Here is a 25,270-nt window from a genome sequence, read left to right on the forward strand (position 1 = left end):
TTGTTTTTTTCCGCCCAGTGTACTGGTTGCCTTATGCGGAACTCTTCCAGAGACATTTCTATATCGTTATACTTATCGACCTTTGGTAGCTTTATATTCTCTTGCCGTGCCTTCCCTCAATGGCTGTTTCCTGACCTGCGCCGAAGCCTGTTCTATGGACCTTCGACGGCAGTTGATCCGGTCAGCGCTGCCGACCATGTGGCCGGGCCTTCTGGCCAGCTTACACAGTAGGGAGAGTGGGGTCGGGGTGGACATTTCCTTTTGAAGAATGCCTTTCCCTTTCCTCTCTCTCCATTTCCTTGGTCTTGTCGTCACTGTATTATTCCTGCGCTATGGAAAGGACTCCATTTAGATTTTGTCCTTCATGCAAGGCAAAATTCCTGTGGAAAGACAAACACCTTAAGTGTAATAGGTGTCTTCCCCTTAACCACAACGAGGCGGCCTATGCGGCTTGTAAGCTCCTGCGTCCCAAAGCCCTAAAGGAGCGCTGTGTTAAGCTTTGGGCGGCCTACGGAATGTTGCAGGCCGAGAGTAGTTCCCCCGCCGCAGCCGCCAAGTGTGACTAAGGGCTTAGTGAGGACCAGGGCTCCAATTTCGGAGGCCATTTACCTCACGGCAGAGCGCTTTCGTCTGTCCCCAGCCCCACCGGGCATGGTGTGAGTCCTGCTATGGGGATTGTACATCCCGGCGACAAGGACGCACACTCTAAAGACACAACCCCTGGTCTGTCTTCAACAAAACAGTCAAAGCGTTCCATCGCGCCAACGGGCACACCGGATAGTTCGGCAGTGCCGCAATCGTCATGATCGGCAGCCCTCCCCGCAACCGCAGGTGTGGCATGCGACCGGGCAGTCTAAATTAAAGGGCGCTACCACCAATTTTCAAGCCCCGGTTACGCCGAAAACAACCGCACAACCACCGGCCCAGTCTAAACACTTTACTGTGACACCAAGTATTATCGAAAGCATCGCTAAGATCGTTTTGGCGGCAAATCAAGGAAAACGGTCGAAGGACTCGTCGAAACCTAAGGATAAACCTAAGGACTCGTCGAAACCTAAAGATAGGCCTGAGGATTCATCGAAACAGAAAGGTAGGCCTAAAGACACGTCCGAAGACACGTCTCGACCACCGGAACCACGAAAAGACTTTTCAGAGAGCCCTGTGTCTCTTTCTTCCACGTTAAGGGAAAAATCTCAACGTTGTAGAGAAGAAGATCAACTAGAAGAGCCTTTTCCACCTCTAGACTCCTCTGGCTTCTCAATATGGACCAGGGAGAAGTTTGAGGGGTGTATGAATAGGTTAGAGCGATTTGTGGATTTCTCAGAGAAATTCACACCCAAGAGGCCTCGAGAGGAGAGCCTTTTTACTCCTGTGACAAAATTTCAAAAGACCTTTCATTCCTTTAAGGAGGAAGAGTCTTATGGCCTCACTGATGATGAGGTCCCTATAGACCAATTCAGTCAAGATGTATACCCCTTTGGGGACCCTGTGGGTGATCCCATTGACCCCACAGAGGGTTGGGAAGATGACTACACCCAGCCAGTCGACCCTCAGTCTTGGGCATCACCTACCCCAGCACCAGAACCTGATTCCCTGTGCATGGACTCCCCCCCCCCACACCACACCTGCTTGACAGGCCTCCCCAGTTGACGGCCAGATGGCGTTTAACGCTATTTTAAGGAGGGCAGCGGAACATTTCCAGATTGCTATTCAGGAAGCTGTACCAGAGGCTGATTTTGTCGAGGACATCTTAAAAGAAAAACCACATGCCAGCCAAGCTATTCCGTTTCTGAATTCAATCAAAAGATCTACATCAGGGGACATGCTACTCCAGATTCCCTGTTGGTAACTACAACTGGGAAAAGGGCGGAGGTCTCCCTGTCCACAGGAGAAGCACCCTCCTGACAAGGAGTGCAAAAGGTTATACACATTGGGGAAAAGAGTCACAACTGCTGCAGCATTTTTCACTCGCATAGCTAACAACACCACTTTGTTGGCTAGCTATTCAGATGCACAATATAATATGCAACAAGAGGGCCTTCAAGAATCCCTGAACCGCCGCGGGCTTGCCTGCTTTCTATTGTAGCTGAGGGCAAACAGGTTAATCACAGTATTCTCAAGAATACTTTGTATGCTGCAGAGACAGCTGACAGGACCTTAGCACAAGGTACCCTCCTAAAGAGGCATGCCTGGTTACGAAACTCTGGTTTCAAACCAGAACACAAGCTTCATTGATAAATAAGCCGGTGGAGGAGACCAACTTATTTGGGAAAGATGTTGATGAGGCGCTTGAGGCAGCTAAGAAGGAACACGACACCCTCAAGACCCTGAATCAAATCTCCCAGAGGCCTGCTCAAAGAAGAGGGGGCGGTTCTCGACGTTCCTTTTGTGGCCAATCTCACTCCCCTCACAACCATTATGTGCTGTAAATAACTGGTCCTCGCCTCAGGGTACCAGCTACGCCACCCCGGATCCCCCAAGAGGTCAACAACATGGAAAAGGAAGTGGCTGGAATTCCACCACCCCTAGAGGCTCCCCAGCCTCAGGTCAGAAATGACTAGCAGATCTGGGTCCCCTCCCATGCCTCCCCGGTCGGGGGCCGGCTAACATCATTTCTTCAAGCATGGGAGGGGATAACTACAGACTAGTGGGCACTCAAGACCGTCGCCCACGGGTACTGCATAGAATTCTTCTGGACCCCCCAATTCAGGCCTCCACGATTAAGACGCCTGACGCCGCAACACCTGCGCATCCTACTGCAAGAGGTCAAGATCCTGCATGAAAAGGGTGGCATAGAAGTCGTACCTCTTCTACAGGTAAAGAAGGGTATTTATTCAGTGTACTTCTTTGTACCCAAAAAGGATCTCACCATGCGCCCTCTACTAGATTTGCGCCCAGCGAAAATATTTGTCAACCTCAAAAGTTTTGCATGGTCACTCTGCAGGAAGTAATTCCCCTGCTCACACAGGGAGACAACATGGCAACATTGGACATGAAAGATGCATACTTTCATATTTCAATGTTGCCAGCGCACAGAAAATACCTCAGATTCATGACAGAAGACAAACACTATCAGTTCAAAGTACTACCCTTCAGCATTGCCTCAGCACCAAGGATATTTACAAAGGTACTGACAGTGGCAGTGGCACAACTGCGCAGGCTATCCATCCCAGTTCATCCTTACCTTGACAACTGGCTCATAACAGGGGATTCCTACGGAGCATGCCTGTCAAACACTCAGAAGACAATAGACCTCTTATTGAGCCTGGGATTCTCCATCAACGAGAAGAAATCCACCTTAGACCCGAGTCAAGTCAAACAGTTCCTAGGGGCTCTAATTCGAACAAAGGACAGCCCCGTCTTCCCCTCCAATGAAAGGGTCCACAAAGCCATGCGACTGTTAGGAATGATGGCGTCCTGCATTTACTTGGTTCCTCATGCGCGATTGCGCATGCTTCCAATGCAAGAGTGGCTCAACAGCCAGTGGTGTCAGGCCAGCGGACAATGGGACGATCTAGTGGTTGCCTCACCAGCCCTCGTTCTCTCTCTGCAGTGGTGGTCGAGGGAAAACCTCCTGAAGGGAAAGTCCTTCACCACCCCGCAGTAGAAGCCACTCTCACGACAGACACATCCCTCACAGAAGTAGCATCCAACCACATAAACCTGTTGGAGCTGTTAGCAATATTCAAAGCAATGAAAGACGGTCCTGATCCTGACAGACAGCACCACGGCCATGTACTATCTGAACAAGCAAGGGGGCACTCAGTCGCCAGGGCTCTCAAACACAATTTGTTCCGTTTGTCACAACATGTTCCAGGGGAACTCAATCTTCTGGCAGACGTACTCAGCAGAGATTTCCCGCTACCCATGGAGTACGAATGGCGATTACACGAAGACATCGTCTCCAATGTTTTCGCAGAATGGGGCTTCCCAGAGATCGACTTGTTCGCAAATCTGGATGCCAAAATTACACCTCCAGGTACCCCCAGAACTGTTCCAGGGGGAACCTACTCTGGATCACATGATCAGGGAGATTTGTTTATGATTTCCCCCCCGACTCCCCTACTCAAAAAGAGCCAGTCACCGTGATATTGGTGGCACCCATGTGGGCCCGCCAACCCTGGTTCACTCATCTGATGGAGATGTCGCTCTCTCCCCCAGTGAATCTACCTTGCCCATACAACATGTTATCTCAGGACAAGGAAGAAACACTTCACCCGTGCCGTAAACTCTGAATTTAGCGGCCTGGCTCCTGAGGTCATAGCGTTCGGGCACCTCCAACTCCCTCAGAGATGCATGGACAGCAAGGCAAGAAAACCTAACACCCGATATTGCTAATCCAGTAAGTGGAAGCGCTTGGTCATCTGGTGCAATTCTAAGAGCATCAACCGCATTGACTGCTCTCCTACCCACATTGTATTGTACCTGACTCGTTTACTAGACTCATGCCTGGTTTCTAACTCACTAAATGTTCACTTAGCTGCTCTTTCAGCCTACACTACGTCACAACAGAAGGTGTTGTGGTGGAAGATACCAGTTATTAAGGCTTTCATGGAGGGGGGTAAAAAGAATTCACCCCCCCATTTCTAACCAGGGCTCCCTGATGGGACCTAAATGTGGTTTTGACTAGATGTATGGGGTCTACTTTCGAACCCATGCATAAAGCAAGTCTTAAGGATCTTACCTATAAAACAGCCTTCTTAATAGCTATCAATTCCATAAGGAGAGTCAGTGAACTACAGGCCCTCTCAGTTCTAGACCCCTTTGTTACAGTTCACAAAGATAAGGTGGTTCTGTGCACTCCTAGGTTTGCGCCTAAATTAATTTCAAAGTTCCATGTGAACCAGTCCATAGAACTAACAACCTTCTTCCAGAACCCATCTAACATGGCGGAAAGAAGCCTGCACACACTAGATGTACGCAGGGAAGTCATGGTTTACCTTGAAAGAACTTGACCACTAAGAAAGGCAAACCACTTTTTCATTTCAGTGGCAGCGGGTAGAGGAGAACCTGGGCCTCATTATGACCCTGGCGCTCCCGTGATGTAGGGTGCCGGTACGGGATCGGCACCGTTCATTACGCAATGCTCTATTACGAGGTCCCCTTGAGGGACCCGCTCAGAAAGTCTAGTCAGACTAGACGTCCTTAGCGAGTCCCGCAAGGGGACCAGGGAGCTAATAACGGGTCTGTTATTAACGGGCCCGTTATTAGGTCCCTCCCCATTCCCATTGAGCCCTATGGGGGCTCAAATGGAAATGGGGATGGGTTTTTTCAGTGAGGAATTACCGGGTCCTCCAATGTTGGAATGGCCTGGTAATTCCTCATTGAAGGAACCCAGAGCTGGAACCCGGTATGGAGGCAGCCATGGGCATGGCTACCTTCATACTCGTAATGCGGCACCCTGTCTCCAAATCTACTATCTCAAGGTGGATTGTCAAATGCATCACACTCTGCTACACTCTTGCTAAGAGAGAACTTCCCTTCAAGCCTAGAGCACACTCTACTCGAGACACTGAGGCTTCCATAGCATTCATTGCAAATGTTCCCCTAAAGTCCATTTGCAAAGCGGCAACCTGGAGTTCTGTACACACCTTTGCAAAACACTACTGCCTAGACACTCACTGTAGGTCTGATTCTCAGGTGGGACAAGCAGTACTAAGACATCTTTTCACTACTATTCCTTCTCACAACCCACCTCCAACTCCGGGTACTGCTCGCTGGTCTATGCACAGCAGGTGTTTGTAAGCAGATTAACAAGCATCAGAAGACATTAATTACTTGCCATAAAAGCATTTCTGATGATTGTATCTGCTTAGGTTCACATGCGCCCACCCTTCTTCCCCGCTAGGATGGAAGGAACATAGACACTCAAGATAGTCATAAGGCTCCCTCAAGGCAGAGAAAATAGAATCGGGGTGACCTCGACTCGTGAGGGATTTTGGGTACACTACACGTCACTTTAGGGATAGTGTTACAGGCACACCCATGTCGACGTATCCTTTAGATTCTCAAAAGACACGATTCAATACTCTGCAGTTACCACTGGATGTCGGATTATATGCGCAGCATGTCAATATAAGCAGATACAATCATCAGAAATGCTTTTACGTTAAGTAATGCATGTCATTAGCACTCTTTTCATAACATTTGAGAAGGGATAGCTAATTAGGTATGAGGAATTCTGGGCACTAATCTCTATAGGGATACCCGGAATTACTTATTTCTGAATGATGGGGTTGTCACGGATGCACTCCATGCCTGCGCGCTTCCTTTTCCCCTACCCCACATTCCTTTACTTTCTTTGCTTGCCTCCTTGCAGCCTCAGCTGCCCAATCATGGCCTCTCTGGCTCTTCCCTTGAGACATTTTGTGACATGCATACGCACACCTGTGCTGCTTGCTACCTGCCTCCTAGATGTTGGCTTCTGACTTTCTGTTGTTCTGCTCTTGCACCACATTACCATGCAATTCAGCACACAGAAAAAGGCACTTTCTCCACTTTTGCTCAACTGTTTGGCCCTCATTACGAGGTGGGCGGAATGGGTTTAACGGCGCCAGTAATGGTGCCGGTGGCGGTAAACCCATTCCGGCCTATTACAAGGTTCCCTTGCAGGACCCGCTCTGAACGTCTGGTCAGACCAGACGTCCTTTGCGGGTCCTGCAAGGGGACCAGGGAGCTAATAACAGGCCCGTTAAGCTCCCTCCCCATTCCCATTGAGCCCTATGGGGGCTCAAATTGGAATGGGGATGAGTTTTTTGAATGAGGAATTACCGGGTCCTCCAAGGTTGGAATGGCCCAGTAATTCCTCATTCAAGGAATCCGGACCCGAGTTTGGAGGCAGCCATGCCCTTATTAAGGGCATGGCTGCCTCCAAACTCGTAATGAGGCCCTTTGTTTTTGCTAAGATTGCCCTCCTCACAGCAGATGCTAAAAGTCTTAGCACCTCAGGCTTCCAAGTACATAGGAGGTCAGTACGACCTTGGCGGTAGGGGGTTAACGGGGTCGGTAAAGATGCCGGCCCCGTTAACCCCCTACCGCCTCATTAGGAGTTCCGCTCACGTGACCCGCTAAGGACGCCTGGTTTAACCAGGTGTCCTTAGCGGGTCCCGCGAGCGGTCCAGCATGCTAACAACGGGCCCATTATTAACAGACCCGGTGTTAGCATGCTCCCCATTCCCATTGAGCCCTATGGGGGCTCAAATGGGAATGGGGATGGGTTCCTGGAATGGGGAAATACCGGGCCCTCCAGGGTCGGAATGGTCCGGTATTTCCCCATTCCAGGAACCCGGACTGTAAGTAGCCATGCCGCAAATAGCAGCATGGCTACCTCCAAGGTCGTAATGGCCCCCATAGTCATTGGCATTGGTCCCTACCGAGTCCACAAATGCTTAATTTCGAAGGGATTGTGTCCTCCGTTGTATTCCTTATCTTAGATAATTTGTCTCCAGCTTGCTGGCCTCGGAAATGTTTTCTATTTAGAGGGCGCTGCGCGTCGACGTCCGCCGAGTTGGTGTCACTCGACAGCCACCGTTTCGGCGCCGACATCACCATGCCCATAAATAGCCAAGCGCGGCGTCCGTTGTTCAGTTCCGTTTTTCCGCGCTACGTGGGGCCTCGGAATATCGTTGCTCAGTTCAGTCAGATAAACCTCTTATATTTCCTCGAGAAAACCAGCTCGTACTCGATGGCTTCCTCATCCGAACCGACGACCCCGCGGTCCGGCTTCAAAAAATGTCGAGACTGCAGAAAGAAAATGTCGCTAACGGATCCTCACAGGATCTGTTTGTGGTGCTTGGGAGTCGAGCACCATTGTTTCGGAGTGTGAGGACTGCATGTCCATGGCGGCGAAAAAGCCTTGAAGGAGCGCAACGGGAAGCTCGAGAGAGGTAAGTCAGTTAAAACCTCCTCGAAAGTTTCTTCGGCCGAGTCGAGGCATTCGTCTCCTCGCCGTCGAAAGCATTCCCATTCTAGGTCTCAAAGTAGCTCCCACCACTCGTCGAGATCTAGACACTCAAAAAAGAGACGTTGAAGATCCCCTTCCTCGTCATCTTCTGTTTCCCCAGAAAGGCTCTCCTGCCCCACAAAACACAGCTCTCAGGCTGAGTGGGAGGAATTCAGGAAAAAGATGCTGAGCGCCTTCCAGAAAGCGGTCTCGACCCCCTGGAAGACAGCTGAGGGTGATACCCTGGGTGAAAAACCCAAAAAATCAAAACGCCGCGAGTCGTTGCACCCAGCGAAAGAGTCCACCCGAGAGCACCACGGCCCATCAGGTAGCAAGGCACCATCTTCGACGCCATCGGCAAAAGTCCCTTCGACTCATGGATCGACGCCGTTATTGAAGGGTTCTTCGACGCATCGGTCGATCGAATCGACGCCATCGTCGACGCCGACATCGACGCTGATAAAAGAAAAAACCACAGATACTTCACAGTCAACGGTTATACCCAGGGCCTCCAGCACGACTCTGAGAACGTGGTCGACATCCTCGAGCAGGATCCCAATTCTCTCGAGTTCCTCGAGGCCTCTTCCAGTTTTCTCGATGCCTTTCTCGGCGCCTTCGAAGCCTTTCACATCGGCGTCGACGACATCGACTTTTTCTCGACCAGTAATGACAAGTTTGACTCCTTCTGCTTTAGAAATGGGTTTTACATCATTTCCGAGGTCATAATACCCCAGAACCTTATCTTCAATCTATGAAGAAGGGGAGGATTCTGATCAAGAAAGACCCTTTGGGCTGCAGAGGACCACACCACCTGTTTCAGAGGTTTTTTACCTCTGAGGAAAGAAGGTTGAAAGACCTGCAGGAATCCTTACATGAGGCAAGTGGGTTGGACACTTCCCCAGAAGTGGAATTTGCCAAACCAGACCCAGGGGAACATGCCGAAACCCCCTATAGAACCCTGATGGCAAGAATTATTGAATTCATGGGTTGGTCTGTGCCTTCACCTGTTTTTCAACAGGATGACCTTACAGACATACTAGATAAAGGTCCACAGGAGGATCCTGTGGTCCCTTTCCATACAGCTTTACAAAGGAAAATTTCATCAAATTGGGAAACTCCTCAGGTTATCCCTGCAGTCAATAAAAAATTGTCAGCCAAGTATAGGGTAGCTGCGGCTGACCGTGAATATTTATCGACTCCAGAGAGCCTGGTGGTTCAAGCAGCAACTTCATCAAGCAGTAGATCTGCTTATCCTACTGTTCCACAGGACAGGGATGACAAAAGGTACGATTCTATGGCAAAAAAAGTATTTTCTGCTTGTAGTATGGCGTTGAAATCCATCAACGCCACTTGTACGCTCGCCAGGTTCAGTCACACACTGTGGGAGTGTGCTTCATCAGCGGCTGAATGCATACCGGAAGGAGATGAAAGGGAAGCCTTCCTTAACATCATTAAAGGATGCCATGTGCGAAACTCTTCAAACTGGCATTGATTCCGCTGACAGTATCAGCAGGGCCATGGCGGCAAGTACTACAATCCTCAGGCATGCGTGGTTACGAAAGTCTGGCTTTGCTCCAGATGTACAGGCCAGACTTTTGAATATGCCCTTTGACGGCTCTTCTTTATTCAGTAAAAAGGCTGATGACAGTCTGGAAAGGTTGCAAACATCTAAAGCAGCAGCAAAATCTTTAGGAGCTGCAATCCACCAAACTCCTTTTCGCCCCTCAGGAACCTCTGGGAGAGGAAAGTCCTTTCGCTATTATTCCGCATTCGGGAGAGGCAGAGAACAGCCGGCTCAAAGAGGCCAAAGGAGATCCACCCGAGGTGGACGGGTCAAAAGTACTAAGGCCGCAGCAGGTGCCTCTTTACCCTCGGCATCTGCATCAGCCGCCCCCAAACCAATCTGAGGTCTTTCCACACAAAACACCTGTAGGGGGCAGGTGAACTCACCATCTGACGGAATGGCAGGCTATTACGTCAGATGCTTGGGCATTGGATACAGTTGCCCAAGGTTACTGCCTACCCTTTCTACGCATCCCTCAGAGTCATCCACCGGGGCACAGCTCTCTAAAAGTTCCAGATCCCCTCCTCTTGCAGGAAATTGTAGACCTGCTAGAGAAAGGTGCCATAGAACCGGTACCTGTAGCGGAGAGGAACAAGGGCTGGTACTCCCCCTACTTTCTCATACCGAAGAAAGACGGAGGACTGAGACCTATCTTGGACGTACGAGAATTGAACAAGTTCCTCAGGAAGGACAAGTTCAAGATGGTAACTCTCTCTCAGATCCTTCAGGCCCTCCAGCTCCAGGACTGGCTTTTATCTCTGGACCTCCAGGATGCTTATTTCTATGTGCCAATCCATCTCAAACACAGGAAATACCTGAGGTTCGCAATTGGCGGCTCTCATTATCAATTTCGAGTTCTGCCATTTGGGCTGACCTCTGCCCCGAGGGTCTTCACCAAGCTAATGTCGGTAGTGGCTGCAAGTCTAAGGAGGGAAGGGATCCACGTCTACCCCTACCTGGACGATTGGCTGATCAGAGCTGTATCTTCGGAACAAGCTCAGATCCAGCTAGATTATGGGCCTCATTACACGGATGGCGGTAGGGATTTACCGGTACCGGTAAAATACCGGTACTGGTAAATCCCTACCGCCTTACTACGAGGTCCCTTTGCGGGTTGGGGGATTTAACGCCTGCTTTTTGCAGGCGTTAAAATCCAACCCGCTAAGGGACCTCAGAGCTAATTACGGCACCGCAAAATTGCGGTGCCGTAATTAGCGCCTTCCCCATTCCCATAGAGCCCTATGGGGCAGAAATGGGAATGGGGAAGGGCAATGGCGGAAAGGGGATTTACCGCCCCTCCAACCTTGGAATGGGGCGGTAAATCCCCTTTGCGCCAAGGCGGTGCCGGTATTTTACCGGCATTAGCCATGGCACTAATAGCGCCATGGCTCACCGCCTACCGGGTAATGAGGCCCTATGTCTGCCACTTCCTTCACAAACTGGGCTTCTCCCTCAATTTAAAGAAGTCACAGATGATACCATCACAGAGACTCCAGTTCATCGGAGCGGTCCTGGACACTTCCCTGGGAAAAGCCTCGCCACCAGAGGTGAGGGCTCAAGATATTCTGCAGATGGTCAACAAGTTTCAAAATGCCCAACATCTCCCAGCCTTCGACTTTTTGAGATTGCTAGCCCTCATGGCATCCTGCATCTTCCTTGTGCCAGAGGCTCGCCTGAGAATGAGATCTCTCCAGTGGGCACTAAGAACCCAGTGGTCACAATACTCAGGAAGAATGACAGATCTCCTCCGGATTCCGGACAAGGTAGCCCACGACCTTCAATGGTGGGCCTATCCAGAGAACATCTTGAAAGGAGAACTGTTTTGGCAACCATGGCCGGAGATAACAGTAGTCACAGACGCCTCACTCACGGGGTGGGGAGCCCATGCGAACGACTTGACATCAGTGGTTGTTGGTCTCCATCGGAGTCCATACTACACATCAACCTATTAGGGCTGAGAGCGATCAGAGTAGCGCTGAAAGCTTTCCTGCCATCAGTACAGGGAAGAAATGTCCTGATAATGACGGACAACACGGTGGCCATGCACTACCTCAACAAAAGAGGAGGCGTAGGGTCACTGCCACTGTGCAGAGAGGCAATGCAGCTCTGGTTTTGGGCAATTCAGGAAGGAATCTCTCTATCGGCAGTTCACCTAGCCGGAGAGAAGAACTTGACAGCGGACGCTCTGAGCAGGCAGAGCACAGTCTCCCACGAGTGGGAGCTAGCTCAGGAAGTCCTTCAAGAGATCTTCACCCTTTGGGGAACCCCTCAGGTGGATCTGTTCGCCACCAGTACCAACAGGAAGTGCAATCTGTTCTGTTCAAGGGAATTTCCCCCGAGAGGAGCTCTAGGGGACGCGTTCGTAGTGGACTGGGAGTTTCCACTCCTTTACACGTTTCCACCAGTCCCTGTTATTCCTCAAATGATCAGGAGGTTGAGAAGATTCCGGAAAACCATGATCCTAATTGCCCCGGACTGGGCCAGGAGAAAGTGGTACCCGGACCTTGTGGATATGTCCATCTGCCCTCCAATCCGTCTTCCACTCAAAGAGAATCTTCTCTCGCAGAAGGGAGGTCTGGTTCTCCATCCAGACATAAAAACCCTCAACCTTCACCCTTGACTTCTGAAAGGTTGAGGTAAAAGGTTTCGGACCTCCCTAATGACGTCATGGAGGTGTTGCTTTCGGCCAGAAGACCAGCAACAAAGTCTCTATACCGCTGCCGTTGGAACAAATTTTGCAGCTGTTGTAGAGAGGACAATATCGACCCTTTTTCATGCGGTACACCAACGGTGTTATCGTTTCTACTATACTTGGCAAACTCAGGCCTTCAAGTTGGCACTGTAAAAGGCTACCTCGCGGCGCTATCAATCTTCAAGCGCACTGCGGAGGAACCATCGTATTTCAAACTACCATTAGTAATACAATTTCTCAAGGGATTAACTAATGTCTATCCTCCAAGACCATTCCAAGTTCCCTTATGGGACTTAAATTTAGTCTTACATTTCCTAATGGGTACTCCCTTCGAACCACTCCACTCTTGTTCGCTGAGATTTCTCACTCTTAAAACTGTCCTATTAGTAGCCCTAACATCTGCTAGGAGGGTGAGCGAATTACAAGCTCTATCTTGTAAACCCCCCCAAACAATTTTCCATAAGGACAAAGTTGTCCTACAGGTGAAGCCTAATTTCCTCCCAAAGGTGTTTTCTGAATTTCACATCACTCAGAAAATTACCTTACCTTCGTTCTACCCTCCCCCCCATCCGGGGAAAGAGGAAGAAAGGCTACATAGGCCTGACCCAAGGCGAGCTCTAAGCTTTTACATCAGCAGACTTGCTAGGATTAGGCAAGCAGACCAACTATTTGTAGGCTACTCAGGTCACAAGTTGGGACTACCCATAACAAAACAGACCATTTCCAGGTGGATTATTTTGGCCATTCTGGAATGTTACAAACTGGCAGGGAAAGAGCCCCCTCAAAATCTTAGGGCTCATTTAACCAGGGGTATCGCAGCCTCTTCGGCCCTCCAAAGATGGGTACTGGTCCGAGACATATGTGTGGCTTCCACATGGTCGCCCGCACATACATTCACAAGATTTTACAACCTGGATTCCTCCGCTAGTCAGGAGACCAGATTTGGCAAAGCCGTATTACATTCGGTTCATTCCTAAAAGGGATACATGACATTCTTACTCCCACCTCCAATTACATACCACTGCTATGGGAGTCTATCTAAGATAAGGAATACGTCGGAGGACACAATCCTTTCGAAGAACAAGTTACTTCTTACCTGGTAACGTTCTTTCGATGGGATGTTCCTCCGACGTATTCCTTATCGCCCCTCCCATCCATCCCCGCAGTAATACTTCCCTTGTGGTTGCAGGTCACGCTCCTTCAAGGTCAATAGCCAATTCATGCAAGACTTATCTTATGCTGCAAAACGAAACTGAGCAACGGACGCTGCACGTGGCTATTTATGGGCATGGTGACGTCGGCGCCGATACGGTGGCTGTCGAGGGACACCAACTCGGCGGACGTCGACGCGCAGCGCCCTCTACAGAGAAAACATTTCCGAGGCCAGCAAGCTGGAGACGAATTATCTAAGATAAGGAATACGTCGGAGGAACATCCCATCAAAAGAACGTTACCAGGTAAGAAGTAGCTTGTTCTTTGGGTTTATAGCTACCTGCCTATATTCGGAAAGTAGGGTTAAATGGTTCATCCAGTTTACTCATGGCAATGCTTGCTGTAACATTATATATACTACCTAGAACTGAGATCGATCTTTGCTTATGGTTAATGAATGGATCAAACATGTGCTGATCAACATGATCAACAGTTACCAACAGTGTCCAGTGACTAGAGCATCCATTCCAGAGATGTGTGTAACTGGAAGGTCTTGGTTTCAGTTTGTGGCAGTTCAACTCAGTCTTTTCTCCTACTAATGTTGAAAAAATGAGTATGATTGAATTGACGAATAGTAGCATTTGTTAATGCAGTGCTTTGAGACTTAGGTGTTGAAGTGCTGTACGGCCAACTAGATATTATTATCAATTGGCACCTGGCGAGGGGTGTGTGGCAGCCTCCCAGCCAATGAGGAGGCTCCGAACTGCGTCTTTAGCACACTGGGAAAGACCACGCTCCGAGCCTCCTCAGAGCAGGGAATGAAGGTAACACACTGTTTATCAACTCGAGAAAAATAAACTATTAGTACCCTGATACAACGTGCCGGGGTACTAATAGCAATAGAACCCTCGGAGGGGAGGCATTACCGGACTGGTAATGTCCCAGGGCTTTCTTTAAAGCCTTTGTTTCTCTCGGGCTTGTTACTGACACTTTGGGGCCTTACCAGACTGGTAATGCCCCCACTCCTCAGATTCTATTGCTGAAGTAGGTCTCACCTCAGTGGGTCAAGCACCCATTGCAATCCATTGTAATCCTTTTTGGTTTGCCTTTTAAAGGCCCAGGACAGGTAGAGACATTCACCAGCTTCAGGCAGCACAGCCAAGCATGATCTTCCTGTCAGCCTGTACACTAGCTACTAAAATCACTCTTAGGCAATCTTGTGCTGTCTTGGGAAAGGCCTCTGCATTCAGGCCCAACTGGAAAAAGGCCCTCTTAATGATAGTTCTCTTCAGCTGTTTCCTGTTGGAATCCCAAATCTGCTTTTCTCCAACATCTTGCTCTTCTGTTTTCCTAAACCACCTCAGTTCCTTTGTGCTTAAATACCCAGCAAACTCCACTCGGGCATCATCATTTGATGCAGCAATTTTTGATTAGCAAAGCCTGTGATCAGTTCCCTTCACTTACTGCCAACCACCAGAACCCCCCCCTACTTTCATTGACTCATTGAATTCTCTTTGTCATGAGGAAATGTGTTAGCTATGAGTTAGCCATTCTCTCAGGAATGTGAAATCGAAATTGCACTTGAATACATTTTGTTCTTTTAATTCCCTCCAAGGGGAATTATATATTTAGATAGGTGGGACTATTCTGAATTCTGACACCCTTTGTGTTCCTGCCACTTCATGCAAAACAGCTATAAAATATGAAAATGTCTTTATAATGCATCAAATTAAATATATCGTTTTTTTATATGGTTTCTCACTGAATCCAAATCTATCTTTATTTATCAAATCAAACAAACAGTTCTGAAGTTATTTCTGAAAATCTAGTTCTTAGTGTCAATTTAAATAGAATTTTAAAGCTGACATTAGACCTCATTACCAGTCCGGCGGTAACCCTGCCGGTGCTACCGACGGGTTGCCGCCGGACTTGTAAAAATGTAACGGCGCTTGACTTGCCGGTTGCATCGGGTGATTCCAAGTCCGGCGGCCCAGGAAGGTAGGCACCGGTAAAATGTAAGTCCCCATTCCCATAGAGTCCCACAGGACTCTATGGGAGTGGGGACTCGGAAGTGCCGGCAATATTGACCCTGGTCTGACTCTGCCTACCATGGCCGCTGCGCCCGGCAGGGTCAGACCTGTCGGGCACAGCGGCTCTGGCAGGCAGATTCCTAGTTTGCCTGTCCGGAAACAAGGGTGCCGGTAAGCTCACTTATTTCCGGACCGGCCAACTTGTAATGAGGCACATTGTGTCATTCTATATGAAATGCATTTGTGTAAGCTCAACCCCTTTTAGCAACAGAATCCATCTGGTGAGAAGGCAATCTTTTAAACACGAATATTGGTTTAGTAGACTTCTTTAATGGAACAGATCTATTCTTCATTAGGCTTTATTGCTCTGGTAGGTTGGAGGTTAGTGTCTGTGTAAACATCTGATTATTTGAAGTCACAATTACTGAATGGCAATGCATTGATCAATCGCTTACCAGGGTGGGCTTTCAGATAAGCTTATAAAAATAAGATCTTGAGTTTGGGGTAATGGAGGCAAAATATCTTGCTTTTACATATAGTTCTATGGTATTTGGGAAGAAATGCTTTTGTCCTTGGTAAACACAGATATGCCATTAACTCAGATCAAAGTGATCGATAATAGATCTGTGCATTCCTTGTTCACCCAAGAGCTGACACTTGCACCAAAATTCAATTTGGTTGAGCCAAAGTTCACAGCTTATTTTTTACAGAATGTAAAAGCTACATGAGATATATTTTCCCCATGTATTACAAATGTGCTATTTGCTTCGTATTTGTGATGTATAATTAATATTCTAAGGTGGTATTTTATAGAACACTAATATGTTGTTCATCTCACCGTGTTCCACATGCAACATGGCAACAAACATGTAGACACACAGTTCAAGTTACATTTCTTTAATTTTAATGAAAGTCTTCAACATGAAAAAAAATGGAATATTCAATTTTGTTTGTTCTACGTTAATAACTTGATATTTCAGTGTAAAGTCCTTCTGAATTTGCGTTATTTAATGGAGAGCATTATTTAATCAACGTATTCATGGCAGTGTGTGATTTCTATTGATCTAGAATCTAACACTGCAATGTTAAAAATGCTGGTAGCCTTATGGATTTGCACAAAGTTTTGTTCTTCTTCGAACAACCTAGACATATTGCACTTTTCTAAACAGTCATTTAAAAAACTACATGCGCACACACATACACGCTTACACAAGTTTGACATACATTTCAAAAGATATTAACCCACACAATGGGAAAGCCATGCAGCATTATGTGTTGCTGAAGCGGCCACAATAAGACTTTGAAGCTACACCGGCAGCACACTAAGACTAGATGGACTCTCATACAAACGGGTTGAACCCAGCGGACCATATTCCTCATCCCACCTGTTGGTCCACAGGTGGGGCACTGTGAGATACCTGCAGGTGTGTCTCTAGCTAGTCCATGGGGATCTGTCATCCAGGTGGCCAGGACACGGTCATCGCTATTGGATCCAGTTCCTGGGGGTAGACCAGTGAGGGAGGATCACCTGGATGGGGCGGTCCTTGGGGAGTGGGAAACCAACGGGCGAGACGCGGTATCCCCCTTCTTCTTTCAATACCTTTTCCCCAGCCTACCACATATGATGTTCCAAAACACTGCCCCCTGTTCCACATGGAAGACTTTCGCACAACACGAAAGACAACGGACTAACACCAGGGTCAGGCCAGGGTCAGGCAATGGACCGAATCACACACACCTGATGGCCCCTTCCGTTCCCCACAGGGATAAAAGGTGGAGCACAAGAGCACAGGACGAGCAAGGCAGACAGCACGACGTGAGAGCTAACTCAGCACAGTAGTTCAAAAGGAGGAGGAAGACGGCGCAGACAGAGAGGGTGACAAGGAGAGAGAGAAGCAACCTTGCCCTTTCCAACCAAAGCCTGTGAAACCTCTGCAGAAAGGATAATACAGCGAACAATAGCCAGCGTGTGCTGCAGCAGATGTCTACAGTACGCGAGACCCTCCTCCGCTGATAACCAAGCCGGGGAAGGACGCTGGTCTCGGAGGTACCAACCATGACTCCAAGGATAAAGAAAGGCAGGCGGTTCATCACAGCCATCGAGTCGAAGGGAGAATCGATAAGAAACCGAACTGAGTTAAACGAAAAGAAGCCAACGGCTAATTTGAACTTTCAAAGGCTTAATGATACATTGATAAAAGAAGGGGAAAACCAGCAACAGAGAAGTACGCCATCACACAGGTGCTCAAGCAGGAAACTCTATGCAATTACCCAAAGGTAGAAACTACTGTAACCAGAAGCCCTTGGAAAGAGGCAAAGAAAGGTCAAAGTGGTCATACAGCGGTCTTGTAAAATCCTCTGTACCGTCGAATGTCTTTGACCGGCATATGATTGCAAAAGCTATGGGAAGTGAATCCTGCATGGTGAAAATTAGTACATGAACTGTATATCAGAAAAGTCGGCGAGAGTTAACCCGGCAGAGGGAAACCGACAACGAGGGGCAAAGCCCGAAAATCTGATTAAAAATACATTAAGATTGGTGAAAGCAAGAAATATGGCAAGACGAGGGGAAGGGAAGTCTCCCCCTTGTCATTTGGGATCCGAGCCCGGCCGAGGGAGATTCAGGGATGGAAAACTATCACCCAAAGTTCACTGAAAAGGGAACTGTCTTGTGAAGTTGTTGAATAAAATGTATGAGGGGTCTGCGCCCAGGAGAGGGGGACCCAGAGGTGAAGCCATCACCTAAAGTGTTTGTAGAACAGAACTTTTGTGTTTGTTTGTTGAGAGCATCAGGCCTCGAAGGCGAGAAACTTTTATTGAAAAGAGACTTAACAGTTGAAGAACCCGATAGCTGATACACAACTGTTAGCTCGTGCTGGGAAGGCTCGAGCGCGTGCACGGGACAAAGTCCCACCTTGTCCTGTGCTAAAAACGTGGGGAAGGGAGACCTCAAGGCAATCACATCCTGACTTATTATTTGAACACCTTTGTTTTGATACCCTATCCCACACTCTTTCTGTGATTAGTTGTAAGGATGTGGCAGTAGGTTATTTCTTAGTATAGGCCCTTTTATTTTGACACAACGCCACTAGGACTGGCATATTTTTCATTTCATGGTTGACGCTTGCTCCCATCTTAGATTGAGGTTTAGTTTAGGTGTTTTTCCACCCTGCATTTATAGTTCAATAAACACCCATGAACTGTGATCACTTGTGTCTGTCTTTAAATGATGACATTATATTATATTTATATTGTGCTCATATACAAGTGTTTCAGAGCGCCACCAGGCAAAAAGGGAGGGGAACAAGGTATAAAAAAACTGAAAAACAGCGATCTTACTAGGCCCAGTGACATTTAAGAAAGCACAAGTGCATGGGAAAGGAAAATATGGGAAAAGTGCAAGGAAAGGGGGGGGGTTTGGAAAGTGCGTAGCAGAGGAGAGAAAACATAAATAAATATTAAATAGAATAAATAATAAATAAGGGCTTTAAACCATGGTAGTGCAGCCAGCAAGTGGCAGGTGAAAGTTAGTCAGAAAGGTATATCTGATAAGTGCAGAAGAAACGTGGGAGGGGGACTGTATGGGTACAGATACAGAACCCTAGTGCAGATGGTGGCCTGAAGGCAGTGCAGGAGGGTGGCAGGGTGAGCAGGTACCTGGGCCCGAAAGAACAGAGGGTGGCCAGGTGCACAATGCCATGAGAAGAAACAGATCAACAGGAGAGAAGAGGGGCAAAGGCAGAGGCAAAGAGGAAGGTCTTGAGAAGTTTCCGGAACACAAGATGTTTTTCCTCAAGTTTCAAGGTGGCCGGGAGGCTGTTCCAAAGGGAGGCGCCAGCCGAAGTCAGGGATCTACGCTCAGATCATTTTTTTGCAAAACGACTAACCCTGAGGGAGTTAGAAGTAGAGGAGCGAAGGGCTCGAGAGGGGAGGTATTTACGGAGGGATAGTTGAAGGTATTTTGGACCCAGGCCCCAGAAAGCCTTGTGGATAATGCAGAGGGTTTTAAATTTAATCCTTGCATCCACTGGGAGCCAATGAAGGGATTTCAAGGCTGGAGAGATACGATCCCAGGGCTTGAGGCCAAGGACAAGTCTTGCAGTCCTGTTCTGGATTAGTTGTAGAGGGCGGAGAGTGGAGGCAGGTAGATTTAGAAAGAGGCTGTTAAAGTAATCCAGTCTGGAAAGAACCAGAGCTTGGGAGACAGTGAGCTTTTGAGGGAAGGAGAGGAAAGGCAAAGTACCTCTAAGGGGGTGAAGTAAAAAGTTAGATTTTTTGGAGACGTCAGAGATGTGTACAGAGAAGGAAAATGTAGAGTCAAAGATAACCCCAAGGTTCTTAGCCACGCAGGAGGGGGTGGGAGGAGGGCCAAGGGAGGCCGGCCAGAGAGTGAGAGGAAAGGATGGAGATGGTGTACCAATAAGGAGGATATCAGTCTTGTTGGCATTTAGACATAGATCATTGGTGGCACAACAATTTTGAATGGCGATTAGACAATAGGAGATGAGGGAAGGAGAGGAGGAGGCTGAAGGAAGTCTGAAAATGAGTTGGGTGTCATCAGCATAGCACTGGAAAGTTGGGCAGAACATTGAGATGCAGTAAGCAAGGGTTGCAAGGTATTGGTTGAAAAGCCAGGGCAAGAGGATAGACCCCTGGGGGACACCACGTGTAGAGAGGGAGATAGAAGATAGGAAGGTCCCAAGTTGTACATGGCAGGGTCGATCAGAGAGGAAAGAGGTCAGCCAGGTCAGCGCCTGATCAGTGATACCGAGGTTGTCACGAAGACGATTGAGCAGGGTGGTATGGTTGACCGTGTCGAACGCAGAGGAGAGATCAAGTAGGATGAGGACAGAGGGAATGTTAGAATCGGGGTTGGAGAGCAGGTTTTCACGGATGTTTAGGAGAGCAGTTTCCGTACTTCTGGCAGCTCTGAAGCCAGATTGGTGGTCATGGAGGGGCCAACAGAGTCGGAAGGGAGATTAAGTTGAGAGATGGCCAGCTTTTCCAGGAACTTTCCCAAAAAGCGAGTCATGGAAATTGGACGGTAGTTTGCCGGACATGACGGATCAGCAGTGGATTTCTTAAGGAGAGGATGCACAAAGGATTGTTTAAGAGGGGTAGGGAAAGAGCCAGAGGCAAAGGAGAGGTTGCAGAAATCAGCAAGGGCCGGCGCAAAGGGTGTCAATATGGTGCTGAATGGTTTTAGAGGAACAGGGATGGACCTGTTTTGATGAGGTTTTCATAGATCGGACTTGTCTAGATATCTCATCAGGGCAGAAAAGAGGAAAAGAGGAGAAAGGGAGATGAGGGGTAGCTAAGGGAGGGTCAGCAGGCCGAGAAGGAGAGGGAGCAGGAGGGGGAGCGGACAAGAGGGTGGACAGGATGTCCTAGGTTTTAGAGATAAAGTTAGAGGCAAGGGCATTGCAAAGATCCTGGGAGGAGAGACCCTGTTGACACCAAAGGTTCCTTACAAATCGTGTCAGAGTGGGATGTGACTCAATCAAACTAATTGGGAAAATCTACAAGTTCAAAAACTTAGTCAGAGAGCATCTAGCCCTTCCATCGCCACCAAAGAATCAATAGGGTTTGACATCTGTAGCATCTGTGGCAAGCTAGTAAAGCTCTGGTGCATATAACGGTTGGCACAAAGGAATCCACCACCAGAACCAAGAGATGTTGCATCTAAAACGGGGGATAGCTGGCGGAACATGAGAAGATACTGCTGCCAGAGGCGGGGCTTGGCAGGAGCCCGCGCTTCCACGAAATCCTCTGCTGAAAGGAGCAGCCATGCGGAGGTTGACATTAACCCTGCACCTCATTCGCTGCAGCTTGCTGCAGTGAACACCCGTCATCACACCCTGACCGGCGCCACTTCACCTCCATCGGGAGGGGGCTGGGGGAAGCCCACCCACCACAATATATAAACCCAAGCCAGCAGCACAGCACGGATCGTCCGCAGCCGGGCCAGAGGGACAGCCACCTCAGCTGCGATACCTGCAGGCTCGCTGTGCTTGCAAGGAGCCCAGGAGAACTCGGCCCTTCCCTGCACTACCCCCAGCTGATGGGCTGGCACCCTAGGATTGGCAAGCCCCCAGCCGGTGAGTCCCTCCAAACAGGGGGAAACGTGCAAGTCACGACAGGAGTTTAGCCATGGTGAACCTCCCGAACGCCAAGGCAGGCAGGCAAGGCACATAGAGCAGTGCAGTAACTGACAGTGCACCAATGCTGCCTCCCTCCTGGCCCACGGCGGGGCTCTCAGGTGTGGATCTATTCATACCTCGACCATAAAACAGGTCCATGAACATGGAGTGGGGCGAGCATTCCATACAGCTCCCCCCTATGCAAAGGAGCCTACGAGGAAGGCGGTGCGGCCACAGTGGGACAAAGGATCTGAACAGCCATTGCCATTTTGATGTGAAATAGAGCGAGTACCTGCTACCCTATATTAACTGCCCCCGGGGGCTTCCCACATAGTAACGCTTATACCAGGGGGCTGGCCATGCTGTTCTCCAGGGTCACTCGCCGCATGTTGCCCCCTGCTCTGCCCAGGCCAATAAGAGGACCCTCACTATCCTGGTGACGGTGCAGTGATCGAAATGGATATGGTACGGCCAATAACATAGACCATGGACGATAAATTCCCACGGCTTGACGGCCAGTGAGGGCGGCCTTCTCTCCTGCCTTCGGCTCTGGTCCCTGGGGCGGCCCCAGATCGGACTTCTTTGGTGGCCCTGGAGGGCATGTTACATCCTACGCCTACCCCCAGGGAGCAGCCCATCCCTGAGGGGGGCCACAGTTCGGTGGCGATCTGCACGAAAACCACCCGATGATGCAGGAGACCAACAAACAGTCCAAGACATCAAACAGGACCGCCAAGATGTACAAATGAGACTTGACGCACAAGCGGACCGGACGACGGATAACGAGCAGCGGATCAGCTCACTGGAGGATAATACCACATCCATGGCAACAGACGTCGACGGGCTAATAAGGGAGGTACAGCGCCTTGGAGCAAAAGTCGAGGATCAAGAAAACAGGTCCCGATGCAACAACCTGCGCCTGGTCGGCCTGCCCGAAAATGCGAGCTCGGATCTTGAATCTGTCACATTCGAACTTCTCCGGGACAAGCTGCTACTGTCAGATCCACGATCCATAACGATTGAGCGTGTCCATCGAGCGCCGATCCCCAAACCATGCGCCTATTGAAGGTCCAGCATAAAATGGCCATTCTAAGGGCGTAGCAAGCTGTGGATACCCTCCGTGTGGAAGGAGCGGAGGTCAAGATCTTCAACGATTACTCCATTGATGTCTCTAGGCGCAGGAAGGGGTTCAATCCCATATTCGAGGCCCTGAATGGGTCAGTCAGATCATCGACACTTCCTTAAGTTCCCAGCGACCTGGTGCATCCAACTGGAGAAGCAATGGCACTCGTTCAAGGATTCTGAGCGTGCCTGGCGCTTTTTGAAACAGCAGTAATTGGAATGGAACCCCACGATGAAGTGCTCAACTATGCCATCTAAGCAATTAGCTCCATGGCTGCCTCCCATACCGGTACCGCCTCCAGTGTTGTTCAATGGGGACTTACCGGTCCATTCTGACCCTGGAGGGACCGGTAAATCCCCATTGAACAAATCATTCCCCATTCCCATTTGAGCCCCGACCACACGTCACTTACGGTTCCCGTTAGGGGACCTCGAATCGGGCGGTAAGGGATTACTGACACCGGTCTCCTTACCGGTGCCCGGTATCCCCTACCGCCTGACTCGGAATGAGGGCCAATATCTTCCTGCAGGAAACCCACCTAAACTCGGTGGATCCGGAAAAGCTAGGACGGTGCTGGGGCGGGGGAGGATGGGCAATACACTCCCCTTGTCAGGGCAAGAGGGGAGTGTCCATCTTGATCCACAGGCGGTTTCAATTTCAAGTGGGACAGGTTGTTTTGGACGGGGGCACAGATATGTTTTGGTACAGGGTCGGATAGATCAGCAAGGTATCACCCTTCTCAATATTTATGCACCCACGACCGATTCAACAACTTTCTTCTCTCACACCTTTGCCATATGTGCCCAGCATATGGGTGCGCTGCTAATAGTGGGGGGGGGCCTTAATGTAGCGCTGGTCCCTGACGTAGACCGCCAACACTCTTGCACCGTAGTGCAAGCTCCCCCAAGGAAACTTGCTGCCCTTCATGTCCTTATGGCAAAGTTCAAGCTCAAAGATGTTTGGAGAGTTGCACACACGCACCAGAGAGACTACCACCGTCTACTCAGCGAGGCACAACAGCTACTCCAGATTATATTACTGTCTCATGCCCTCACACACCATCCACCTCATGCGCTCGTGCGACATTATGACCACCACTCTCTCAGACCACGCTCCTGTGGTACTACGCATTGACCTGTCAAGCTCCTCTGTGATCGGACAACACTGGTGCTAGAATTTAAGGGGGCTGAGCTTTCCAGACTTAAAGGAACACCTAGAGGGGGACATTGACATATTCTGGCATGTGAACCTGACAGACAAATGTAATACAGTGTTGTGCTGGGATGCATTTAAGGCATACCTATGGGGGCAATGTATTTCTAAGTGGTCTTACAAATTAAAAGGCAGGGGAGTGCAATAGGAGAGGTTGAGAGCCAATGTTTTGAGCGCCGAGAAGCTTCACAAGCACACGCGCAACCCCAATCACTCGCAAAGTTGGCTAAACTAAGGCTAGAGCTGAAGCGCATGACCATTGCTAGAGCCCAGAAGTTCTTCTCCAGCTGGTCGCAGGCACACTATAGCGATGGGGGCATACCCTTACACATGAGGGCATTGGCTCTTCGTAGGAGGCAGGCGACCCAAGCGATTGACTCCATTCACAACCTAGATGGGTGAGAGCTTGTGGGCGAGGGGGACATCAATGGAAGATTTGCACAGTTTTATAGCGCACTATATGCCCGGGCGTCCTCAGCAGACCCACAGGACGTAGCTGACTTCTTAGGCTCCCTAAATTGACGTCCTACAGGCCGAATGGCTAGCCGCCCCTCTCACGGAAGAAGAAGTGGCCCAAGCGATTAGATCTCTATGTCAGGGGGAAAGCAGTGGGCCGGATGGCATCCCCGTAGACCTCTATAAATCACTGGAGATCCGGCTAGCACCTACTCTAAAGGCGGTGTTCGCGGACGCCGCGGCGTAAGGCCACTTACCGAAGTCTATGCTCAACGCTAACATTATCGTCTTCCATCGGAAAGGACGGGTCCCGAAGCAGTGTGGTTCATACCACCCTATATCACTAATCAATGCCGACGCAAAAATACTCGCAAAGTGCCTGGCACACAGAATCGAATCCGTGCTACCCTTGCTCATCCATAAAGGCCAAATGGGGTTTATCCAGGGCAGACACTCAGCGGACAATTTCAGACGTCTTTTACATGTTATTACCAGCGGGCCGGCTCAGAAGAGGGGATATTGATGTTGGACACCGAAAAGGCATTTGACAAAGTCCAATGGAACTTTATGTTCCAGGTGCTGGACAAGTTTGGGTTTCCTGTGGCCTATATCGATATGGTGTGTCTCCTATACAAGAACCCCACTGCTACCGTGACCACCAACGGCGTCACCTCCCCCACGTTCTCTTTATACTCGGGCACCCGCCAGGGATGTCTGCTGTCGCCTCTTGTATATGTACTCACCATGGAACCCCTGGCAACCAAGTTGCACGCTGACCCTGGTTGGACGTGCAACACGTGACCCACTGAAGAACATAGAGTATCCCTTTACGCAGACGACTTATTAGTGTATGTCAGTGACTTTAAGGTGTCCCTTCCTAGGCTGCGAAAACTGCTCCAGGACTTGGGCCCCATTGCAGGCTAGGTCATTAACTTGGCAAAGTCAGAATTTATGCCGGT

The sequence above is a fragment of the Ambystoma mexicanum genome, chromosome 8 (genome assembly GCF_040938575.1).
Source record: "Ambystoma mexicanum isolate Mex_15411 chromosome 8, UKY_AmexF1_1, whole genome shotgun sequence".
Lineage (NCBI taxonomy): Eukaryota > Metazoa > Chordata > Amphibia > Caudata > Ambystomatidae > Ambystoma > Ambystoma mexicanum.